Below are 12,479 nucleotides of genomic sequence, written 5' to 3'. Positions count from 1 at the left end.
CAATATTGCTTTATGATTCCTTCACACTTTGAATACTGTATACTGTTTTGGTCACCACAATATAAAAAAGATATTGAGAATCAGGAAAGAATGCAAAGAAAAGCAACAAAGATGATTAGTGGCTGAAGAACAGTTGCAAGAATTGGGTATGTCTAGTCTAGTGAAAAGAAGGACTGGATGGAAACTAATCAAGGAGAGAGGCAACTTAGAACTAAGGAGAAATTTCCTGACAGTGAGAATAATTGACCTATGGAACAGCTTACCTTCAGAGGTAATGGGTTCTCTCTCTCTCTTTTAAGAAGAGATTGGACAGTAATTTGTCTGAAATAGTATAGGACTGTGATGGTGAACCTATGGCACATGTGCCAGAGGTGGCATGCAGAGCCCTCTCTGTCGGCACGTGCGCCATCCCAGCTCAGCCAGCTGGTTGTCAGGTTTCGGGTGCTCTGGCACACGCGCATGCACCTTCTGGTTTGGGCACTCTATGCCAAAAAGGTTCATCATCACTGGTATAGGGTCTCGGGCTTGAACAGGGGGGTTGGACGTGAATACTTCCAAGTCTTTTCCAGCTCTGTTATTCTGTTATTAAACAGATATTAGTGTAATAATAGATAATGAAACTCTCTATGTGTTGAGGATTTTAAGCTGTGCTAATAAATGTGAGAAAGGAAAACTCTAGTCATTTCCTATTCAGAACAACAAAATAACAGAGTTGAAAGAGACCTTAGAGGTCTTCTAGCCCAACCCCCTGTTCACGCAGGAGACCCTATACTAAAAGTAGTGACATCGAAAGTATAATGCTTTCTAAATGCACAGTCTCTAATGACTGGATGTTAGATCAGCGAGAAACAGCAGACGAGAGGCGCGAGTTTCAGCACTTTTTATTTCAAGAGTAAGTGACTGCGCTCTGTCAACTGGGCTGCCAGAGCTGGCCTTTTAAGGAGCTCCAGCAGACCAGCCAGCCAATGACAGTTGTTTAAACTTCCTGGGGTTTGGACAACCAATCCCCAGTAAGCATGTGAAAACATGTAAATTTAACAATGTATACATAACACCACCTCCTAGAATGAACAATGTCCAATCCCCGGCCTAGGTGACGTAGTCTTTCAGGTAGGCGGGGCATGCCGGTCTCCTACTTGACCTGCACAGATCACTTGTCCCTGGGCACTCAGCTTGCTGTTCCTCCGGCTGCCTGGGAAGGAACCTTCTGAAGCTCCTCGGCCCACGAGTCGAGCTCCATCCTGGTTCCTTCAGCTCCTGAGATAAAATTTCTTCGTGCGATGGCTTCGGACGCAGCTACGTGTTCGCAACTCAGGTTGGATGGTTGTTCCTTGATCTCCTGGCTTGGTGGGGCAGGTTCTGACCCATCTGCTTCCCAGCTGATGATTGAGCATGCTCTGCGGGCCAGAGACTTGGGGTTCTCTGGGAGTTGTTATGAGCTGGCAGGGGTGGTCCAATAGCCCTGGTTCCTCAGTTCAGCGTCCCCCAGGTAGTGTCAGAGCTGGTAGATGTAGTGCCTTCATCTGTACTATCCCCGGGTGACCCTCCTGGAGGACTTCCATGGCTTGCCTCCGCAGTCTCTGGGGTATGATGAGTCCCCCAAAAACAAACAACTCTTGATAGTTGATAGTTCTGCCTGCTTACTCTGGTAGCTTTGGAATTCTTCACTCAGCTTCTCCTGTGGCCACCCCCTCAACATCCAGTTCAGAACCTTTTGCAACTCTTTGTCCTTTTGTGTGTGCTTGGCGATGTCCCTGGTGGTGACTGGGCTGGCTGGGTTGATATTGATCAGCAGTACCGTGGCAGTGGAGGTGAGGTCTTCCACCAGCTCCAGTAATGGGCAATGACTGAGTGCATCTGTGTGGCTGATGTCCTTCCCTGGGTGGTGGATCAGCTCATAGTCGTATGCCGTGAGGAAAATGGCCCATCTGGTCATCCTTGGAGACATGTATGGCAGAGTTTGTTGGTTTCCGGTGAGGAGCCCCAGCATGGCTTATGGTCCATGACAAGTTTGAAATGTCTGCCATACACATACTCATGGAATCTCTTGATCCCTGCGACTGCAGCCAAGGCTTCCTTGTCAATCTGACTGTAGTTGTGTTCAGCCAGGGACAAGGTCTTTGAGTAATCAGCTATGGGAGCGTCCAATCCATCTGGTAGGCAATGGCTGAGGAGCACTCCAACTCCGAACGGGGATGCGTCACAGGTGATCCGAACCAGTAAAGAGCTCTTTTACCACTGGTCTTCCTTCTGTCTCCAGGTGCACAGTGCCATCTTTGCTAGGAGCTTGTGCAGCAACTCAACAACAGTGGACTTCTGTTGTAAAAAAAATACTATAAAAGTTCAATAGTCCTAAGAAGGCTTGGAGCTCTGTTTTGTTCCTTGGGGTGTGAGTGTTTCTAATGGCCTTTACTTTGCTGTCAGTGGGGTGGATGCCAGACCCATTTATGAGGTATCCCATGAACTCTACCTGCCTCACACCAATTTTACATTTCTTTGGGTTCACTTTAAGTCCCTTCTCCTTGAACCTCCTCAAAGTCTCTTGCACACATTCCATCAGCTGCTCTATGGAGTCCCCTGAGATGAATACATCAAAAGTATGGCACCACCCCAGAATTCCTTGCAGTAGCTGCTCTATTAAACACTGAAACAGTCCTGGGGCTAAGCTGACTCCAAACTGCAATTTGATGCATTTGAAAGCTCCCCTGTGGGTCACAATCATCTGTGCTTCTGTGGTGGCTTCATCCACAGGCAATTGTTGGTATGCCTGGTCCAGGTCCAGTTTGGCGAATATTTCCCCGCTTCCTAGGGAATGCAACAGATGTTGCACAACTGGCACTGGGTACATGCTTTGCTGTAAAGCCTTATTCTGCGTACACTTGTAATCTGCACAGAGACAGACGGAACTATCTCAACATCCATTCTTCCTACGACTTGGATCTGGTTCCCCTGGTAGTCGTTGAGCTGGATGTTTGGTGGTTTGAGGAGCTTCTTGCTGGCTGTCGGGTTCAATTTCTTAATGGTCTTCCAGGACACAATCGTAAAATATGATCCTGTGTCCAGCTCCATCTTGCATGGTCCTCCTTCAATGGTCACCATGGCATGGAACTTTTCTGCTTTGTAGGCATCTGAGTGGCCCACAGTGGTGTGATGGATCTCCCTCTGGGCTTGGTACTGTTCCTCTCTCTGCCAATTCCACTGTTGTCCAAGTCGTGGGTTGTTTGGTCTCCCCTGCAAAGCTGTGGGTCTTGGCTGGGACAGGGTGGGCTAGGAGCCTGGGATGTTCTGCACGCCTCGCCAATGTGGCCTTTTCATTGGCATCTGTGGCAGATAGCTTCCCAGAAACTGCATGCCACTCTTGAATGGAATCCCATACAGCCTGGGCGACATGGCTGCCTGCCCTCTATGTCCCTTGTGCTTTGTCTCCTCTCTGGGTACACACAGTGGATGGCTTCGGCACCGTTCCGTACTCCAGAACTTCAATGCCCAGTCAGGTTCCCTGAACGTTTGGTGTACTCCACTGGTTTTTCTTATATGCGCTGCCGAGTTTTTCGATGACTCAGCTGCCTAGGCTTCCTCAACCACGTCCTTGAATGAGACTCCCCTTCTGATTAGCAGTTTCTTTTGCAAGGAGAGGTCTCTCATCCCTAGGATGATCCGATCCTTCATCATTTCTTCTGGGTTGATGAATTTGCACCAGGCCGCGATTTCTCAGAGGCTGGCCACAAAATCATTCACCATCTCTCCTTCCCATTGGCACTGGTGGTAAAACACGTTCCGGCTCACCATGGGGGTGATAGATGGCACGTCGTGGTCTTCCAGGGCGTGTTGTAGGGTTGTCCATGTGACAGTCTCTATGTCTGCTGGGGCAATCAATGCCTGTGCCGTCGTATAGATTTTTGTTCCACAGTAAGCTAGGAATAATGCCCGCTAACTATTGTCCAGCCAATCCTAGTAGTCATTGGCTTCCAGCAACATCTGGAATCGCCCCATGTATATGTGCCAGTCCTCCATCTGCAGGTCGAAGGGGATGCTTGTGATGCCATCTTATGCTGTGGTGCAGAGTCTTAGTCCTTGTGCAAAATGGCTGCTTCTCCAATTAGGGTTCTCAGGTCCCTTTGTCTTTTGTCCTTCGTCGCCAGTGTTAGATCGATGAGAGACAGCAGGCGAGAGGCGCGAGTAAGTTTCAGCATTTTTTTTTTCAAGAGTAAGTGACTGCGCTCTGCCGGCCGGGCTGCCGGAGCTCACCTTTTAAGGAGCTCTGGCAGACCAGCTGGCCAATGACAGTTGTTTAAACTTTCCAGGGTTTGGGCAACAAATCCCTGATGGGCATGTGAAAACATGTAAATTTAACAACATATGTCCATACATAACATTGGAGTTTGTTATAATCACTTTTTAACTAGGCTAATTTTAAATGGTTTCTGATAACTAATAGTGAGTTTTTCCTTCTTTGCTGGCACAACCAGAGCAATCAGATCCAGCTAGTATTCCTCCATACTAATTGGCTGGTATGCCATTCCATTCTCACTCTCTGTCTTGGATAGTCATTTTGTTCTGGACTGCTAGGCTGCTTGCCATGAAAGCCTGAATTTTTAGGTTCAATAGTAGAATAAAGAATGCTGTCATTTCTTTCTTTCTTTCAGCAGAATAAGCAATTGAAGTGTGAAATGCTAGCCACTTCTTTATTTTCCTTTTACATGCTGAAGCTGATAAGAGTCCTGCCAGGTTTCCCCTGCCCCTTCAAGCCCAAGTAACAGGAAGAACCACAAAATAATAGTTTCTTTTTAAAAACAAAATAGAAGTTTGCATGGGAAGAATGATATACTGGCTGTTTCCTGTCCCCCGTTTTTAAACTGGATGAAATTGACAAACACAGTGCCAAGTTTTGTCTTTTAGCCCAATTATTTGGAAGAATGGTAAAACTATTATTTTTATTTCCCAGTCTCCTTACACGCATCCACCCAAGATAAAGCAATTGGTGCACGCTTTCTTGACATGGGTGAAAAAGAAAAAGCAGCAGCAGCACCAATTAAGAACAATGTTACCACAGTTTAGACAGAATCCCTGCCCAGCATTGTGGTTAAAGAAAAGGGAAGAATTGGAAATTCAGAATAGGATTTCTTAAATCAATTTCAGTTACAGCTAGCCTCCACATAATAGACAAGCTACTGCAAGCTGCAGTGGGGAAAAGCTCGGAGAGGTGAAAGTTATTTTGTTTCTGGATTATTATTTTTTTTACTGAACCCTTTTCCTATTACTTTAACAATAGCTGTGCTTTCAGCTTTTTATGCTGGTGAAGAATTTCTGGGATTGTCAATTTCCACTCTTATTGGACTGATTTTATTCTCTTACCATTATTTGATTTTCCAAAACCAGAACACGGTCATTGGCATGAAGATAAGCATAATCACCTATTAATAGATTAATATTCAAACTCTTCTTCCTTTCTGTCAGCTCTAGGTTCTTGAAACAATCAATTCCCTTCCCCTCTATTCCAAAAGGATTGATTATATTATCTTCAATGTGTTTGTACCCTATAGATGTTTTGAGACTAAACTTTATTTTCTTTCTTCCCAAATTCTTTTCCCCCTTGCTTCAATTTGAATAGAACCAGAAAAAATAAACAAGAATCCAGCTTGCTCGATTACACACTCTCGTGATTTTTCTGCCCTTACACCACCTGTATCATCTAACAGAACCTTTTCCCCCCCTTTCTCACTTTAAAAGTGGCAGCAACACTTATGAAAAATGTGGTGTTCTCCATTTGGTGTGGTATAATTTCTTTTCCTTCCATCATTGTACTGGGTCAGAAATGGTGAACATTGCAGAGAGAGTAATTAATTGAGAGATTGAGATTGAGAGATTGAGATGCTTTATTTGTATGCCGCCCTTTTCCCTGGGGGGACTCAGGGCGGCTCACAACTCAAGGGGAGGGAGGACAAACAAGTCACAGATATAAAAACGATACATCATTAAAAACACAACAGTCATACAATTCGAGTGGGGTTGAAATCTTTAGCCCCAGGCTTGTTGGGACAGCCAGGACTTAAGGGCTACGCGGAAGGTCTGGAGGGTGGTGAGGGTACGAATCTCCACGGGGAGTTCGTTCCAGAGGGTCGGAGCAGCCACCGAGAAGGTAATAATTATATTGTGGAGACTTGAAATAAAATATTAGTCCTCATCCAAACAGTTCACTACACAATGCTATTACTAATCACGTGTGCAATTCTGAAATACTAGTGCCCTTAAATATATAGCTATGCTGAAATTTTGTAACTGAACCGTAAGGACTTGAGAGATTTCTTTCCTTATTAGGATGCTGAAAAGAAGACCAACCTTCATATGTGATTACACATCTATTCTCAGTATTTTGAAAGAATTCTGTATGCATATAAAAAAAACTCATACTCCAGAGAGACATGTCTATCAAACACCCGAAGCATGAAACAAAAGCTACCAGAAAGGTTATTTACTTTATATCTGCTTCAGTACTTAAGCATAATAGCCCAGATGTTGTGACATGAACATGAGTTTACCTCTCCTCAAGGGCATAATCTAAAAACACTACCTTTGACTTTCTAATGAAAAATAACTGCACAGGAAAATTTCCTCTTTATGGGTTGTGAAAGATTTTTAATATCTTTGTATTAATGATGGAATAAACCTAAATCCTTCAGAATTCTTTTTATTATTATTATCTCTTTTATTCATTAAACATGAAACTCAGTCAACTGAACATTTAAAAATGTGTCACAAATACCATTGACTGGTACTGATGGTTGATAGGGGTTGCTGGCAGTGTCCTAGGTATCAACCAAATAGCTTCTTAAAATATTCAATGTTCTGAGTAGTGCAGTTTTTTTGCAGTTCTGCTGGTGTTATTGCAAGAAGCTGCAATTTATTTTTTATTTTTTGAATAAACACAAACAAAAACCTTAAAATCATCTTCCATTACAAATTGTAGAAAGTGTGTCAATTGGTTACAAAGAACTTTTGTGCATCTCTTCCACAGTCATCACCTATGATTCATATCATGTTATATATTTTACATCAAATATATTTATATATATTGCTATCATCATACCTCATCCTTCATATGACTATAGTTGTTTTAACGTCCCTTTATAACAAACATTCCAAAATTTAAAACCAAACCACATAATGGTATTCCCTTATCTATTTTCAATATCATCCAGCCACATTATATCTTTATAACACATTCAAAATAAAAATTAATTATGTTTAATAACAAAAATTTTAGACCTCTTTTCTTAATCATTGTTTATAATTTATATCCAACTTCCCTTTTATCACATCAATAGAAATTATTACATTATTATCATTATCAGTCATTTATTTAACAATAGTTTGATGTTTAACTTACTTTTTCCCCTTTTTTCACCATTTAAAATTTATTTCAAATTTCCTCTTATCAAACCAATACATATGTATACATTGTTATCATTATCAATTATTTATCTAACTTTATCCATTATCACTATATTTTAACAATGCTCTAATTTTAATTAAATTTAACTAGTGTTTTATTATTAATTTTCATATCTCAACCTGTGTCTTTCCAGTAATAGTGTAGTCCTATTTCTTTTGCCATTTGTGGAATTAGTCTTCTGGTTATTTCCTTAATCAAATTTGTTTGGACTTCTCTTCGCAACTTGTTGTTTGTTACATATCTTGTAAAATCTCGAAACCCTCCATCAGCTTCTTTAATCAGATTATCTTTGGTTATCAGTAGTGTTTTTGTCAAAGTTTCTCTCCTTAAGTCCATCAATTCTTCTCTTTTTTTCATCTTCTAAACCTTGAAATCTGGAGTAAAGCACTTTTCCATCTATCTTACCTTTCCTTGTTCCACTCTTTCCATCTCCAACCACACTCCATTCACTGTTAATATCCATGGTTATCTTGCCTCTTTGTTCATTTTTCCCTTGGGTTTTTAGGATTCTAGCCTCCACTTTTTCCATTTGCTGGATATCTTTCATTTTTCCATCAGGGTTTACCACATTACAATTTATATTTTCAATATTTTCTCATCTCTTCTCAATTCTCTCTGTTGCTTTTAATAATTTTTGAATTCCAAACATAATCTGTTGTAATGTTATGATTTCTTTTTGATGTTGTGCCATCCAATTAGAAAACACTGCTACTCTAGTTTGTTGTTGTTGTTGTTGTTTATGTTGTTTAATAAATTTATAGGCCGCCCAATCCCGAAGGACTCCGTTTAAAAACAAATCTTTGTTTTCACTTCTTTCCAGCTACCAACAAGCATCCAAAGAGTACCTGTGTAAACAACCCATGCTCTTCTCTATAAACAAGCTGAAGCCTTTGAAGTGCAAGGTCAAAATGATCAAAGGGAAAAAAGAAAAAGCAATGTTTCCAGGACTCAACCTCCAACCTCCAAGTGGCAGTGTAATTTCTTTTCCCTCTGAGGTTACTACTCTCTTTATATTCCTTTTATATCTTCTTTATGTTTCAGGCTTAGAAGAAACAAAATTCTTAAATGAAACAAAAGAAAAAGAAAAAATCCATTCCAACCAGTATTGTAGAAATAAAGGAAAAGTTTTAATCCATAGGTAAAAAAAGAAATAGAAGAAGAAAATCCCATACTTTTACTTTAAAAAGTAAAAAATGTTTACAAAACTTCCATCCATAGAAAAATAAAAAAAGATAACACATTGTCCAATAATGCTTAATTTCACTGCTTATTTCCTTTTCTTTACCAGTTTAATTTAACTTCAATCTTTTTTGGGCAATCTTCTATAAAAATAAGATTTCCTCACCAGATTGACACACTTTCTCTTTCCGCTTTCCTCCCACTGCAGAGCTGTCCCGACATCAGCAGCTTGAGGCTGTGTTTATTGTTGCTGGCAAGAAGAGATTCTCTTGGATCAATCAGAGACATTGCAGTGTCCGTGAGATCAGCACTCGGTACTCTTCCTTGTCACCATCTCTTCGGGACAGTTTAGGTCCAAATGGACTGTCCAGCAGCAAAAATGTCGACTGTGATCTCGGAGCTCCAAGATCGCACGTCGTACCGTCGCAACATCAGCTCCTTTCTCTCCAGGAAGCTGCAATTTCTTGATGTATTTTGTAAAATTTTTGGACATGGTACCAAGTTCCCCTATGACAATGGGTATCACTGTTACATGTTTCATCCATAACTGTGTAGTTTAGATGACCAGGCATTATATTTGTTTTCAGTGCTACTTTTTTTAATGTACCAGACATTTAATGATTTGTCTTCCCATATCTATTTTCTGGTCTTCATTTAGTCTTTCTTGTAGGCCAGTTTGGTCTCTCCAATAATCATTATGGCCTCCTCATATAGTAGCTTCAGTTCATGTTTTTCACTGTCCTTCAAACATTCTTCTAATGTCTTCTTCCCCTCTCCCCCAACTATTTGATATTTTTAAATTTTCAGGATGCTTGATGTTATCAGCTTGAAGGATGTCCAGCAGAGGTGGTTCCTACTAGTTCGGACCTGTTCAAACCAGTTCAGCTGAACCAGTAGTGGTATGCCAGCTTGGGTCGTAGAACTGGTAGTGACGGCTGGCTGGCCACGCCTCAGAACCTGTCCGCCCACTCGGACGCTCGCCCTGCCTTGCCTTCGTCACATGAATCCACTGCCATCTCCTGCATCCACCAAAAGCTTCCTGCCCTTTAGGTGTAGCACCCACACTGACTGCCTCTAATCTGCAGTTTACTTGGGAGCACCATGCCAGGCCGCCACCTCTATCTAACCTGGTAGGGAGGGGTGGCCTGACAAACTTCACAGTCATGTGGAAAGAGAAAGAGAGAGAGAGAAATAAAGAAAGAGAAAGATGGAGAACAAAAAGAAAGAAAGAGAAAGGAAGGAAGAAAGGAAGGGAGAGACAAGAAAGAAAGAAAGAAAGAAAGAAAGAAAGAAAGAAAGAAAGAAAGATAAAAAAGAGGAAGAAGGGTGAGAGAGAGAGGGTGGGAGGGAGGGAGGAAGAAGAGGAAGGAAGCACCACAATCCCTGGCACTAGACATGGCTTCAGAAAACACTTTGAAACAGCACAGCAATTTAGGGCTGGAAGGTGTCTCGGAGGTCATCTAGTCCAACCCCCTGCTGCAGAAGGAAACCTTACATTGTCTAGATTATTTTGGTTCTATTCCTCTAATAGAGAGGAAAGTTGCCAGAAAGGAGAAGGAGTTTACTAGGACAAGGCTGCCATGCAGAGGAAGGCAGAGATAGTCCTTGATTTATGACTAGAATTGAGCCCAAAAGTTTGGTTGCTAAGCAAGAGTGCTGTTAAGTGAGCTTCACCACATTTTACTCAATCCATGAGATCTCCTGGTTCTAAATGTCATTTGCAAGCTAGGGAAGAACATCTGAAGGCATGTGTAATGTTCTAATGTACAGAAGTTATAGTTAAATGTGTGACAAAGTGGACTCGGTGTGTTTTTCTAAATGCAATAAGTTAGGTTGAATGTGTGTGTGTCTGTGTATGTGTATGTGTACATGCACAAACACAGACACACAAATGGTACGGTATCTTTTTGTGTGCCTATACACTCTATACTCTGTACACTCTATACTATGTAATATGTATATACACATATGGCATATATACATAGGATTAAATAGTATATTCTGGATGTTCAAAACTAGTAAAGAAATAGAGAAATTGTATCTGGTTGAGGCCTTTGAGGTAAGGGGAGGCCAGGCAAGGCACCCCTTGATGTGAGTGATGTCAAGTTGGCCACGCCTACTCAGTCACATGACCAACCAGCTATGCCCACCGAGTCATATGACCAACCGGCTATACCCACCCAGTCACATGATTAACCAGTCATATAATCAAACCCTTACTTTTGTTAATTACTTTGCTTTTTAAAATTGTATGAACATGGATTAGTACACCGAGTACACCTTACATCTTAAGAAGAGTCCAGTTTTCTAGTCCAATTACAACTTTTTATAGGCTAGCATTTCCTGTATTAAATTGCCTTTCTCCATCAAAGTTTTACATCAGAGATGTCATTTCCATTAGCTGCTGTATTTTTAGAACAGAAGTACTGTTAAATTTACCAAATAACTCTAGAAGCTGGTTAATTCTGATTAGAAATGCATATATCTAAAGGAAGCAGATTCAAGGATGAAAAATATAAGACCTGAATTCAGCAATACAACAATATAAAAAGATATTTACTTTTCTTCTGAAAGCACCTTAAGGGGAAAAAAAGGCTGACAAGTGTTTCATTTTTTGGCATTGATTCCCACTGTTCTCATTAGCATATCCCTCAGGATGATGCTAAGTCTGTTTCTGAAAACTAGGTTGCTCTCTCAAAATATCCATTCAAAAGGAAGCTATGAAAAGAAGGCTATGTTTGCTTCTTGTCTTGTTCAAGTGGCAACGTTTCTTCAGAAATGCATGGATATTACCAAGATGTCTAAAAGTGATGCAGTTTTTAATTTCTCAGTTTAATTTCTTATAAATATGGGATTTGTGATTTTAAAATTATAATTTTTACAAGGATATATGTAGCTCTTGAGGTACAAATGGCCATTTAATGATTACTTAAAGTTACAAAACCAACAAGATCAACAAGAAGCCACTACAGTCATGTGACCTGGATTCAGTCACTCCTGAAGCAGTGGCCATTTTTTAGTCCTGTGACTGCCCTTTGCCACCCACAGCTATGACACACAATTTTTGAGGCCCATATGATCACATTTTTCCCACTTGGTCATATGACCAATCAAGATTCAAGGATTTTACAACATCACTCTCTTTCCTCCCCCCCCCCTCCTCATTGCTATGGGATGAAGGATTAGATGAATGAACTAGACATTGCTGCCAAGTTGCTTCTTTTATTGCTATTGCCTTGAAGACTGACATCTGCCAGGAGGCGCTAGAACCTTGCCTGCTCCAGAGTCCAGCAAATTCTCAAGTTTCTCCATTCACATAACAATCACAGAGGTCATTTAACAAAACCAAAGCAAACAACAAGTCTAATCTTTATTCACTTAACATCCCAGTTGATTTGTTAACTAATACAATTTTTAAAATGTAAAAATGAGTCATTTGAAGACACTTTTTGCTTACAACCCTTATGGGCAGTTTCCCTTAGAGTATTACCTTGAGGACTTCATGTAATGCCTTCCAAATGAATTCATAAAGTAACCAAAAATGCTAAGTAATAGTAAGAACTAGATCATCTTAATCAGCTGCTCTTGTGAGAACACCTATGAGTGCCAAAAATACTGTTTGGTCTCTCATTAAATCATGCTTGCCTTAAAATAACATTGCATTTATATTACAGCTACACAAACACAAAGGTTCAAAATATTGTTCTGACTTATCAAAATCTGGTGATTATTTTTATTGAAAGTTCAAATTGATATACATAATATGACCAGAGGATATTGACTTAAATGACAGCTGCACTGATTTCACATTTCCAATGTCCTCAAGAGAGTTAGTAGAAGCTAGTTT

The sequence above is a fragment of the Thamnophis elegans genome, chromosome Z, assembly GCF_009769535.1.
Source record: "Thamnophis elegans isolate rThaEle1 chromosome Z, rThaEle1.pri, whole genome shotgun sequence".
Lineage (NCBI taxonomy): Eukaryota > Metazoa > Chordata > Lepidosauria > Squamata > Colubridae > Thamnophis > Thamnophis elegans.
The sequence above is the reverse complement of the archived record's forward strand: the minus strand, read 5'-3'. Positions refer to the sequence as shown.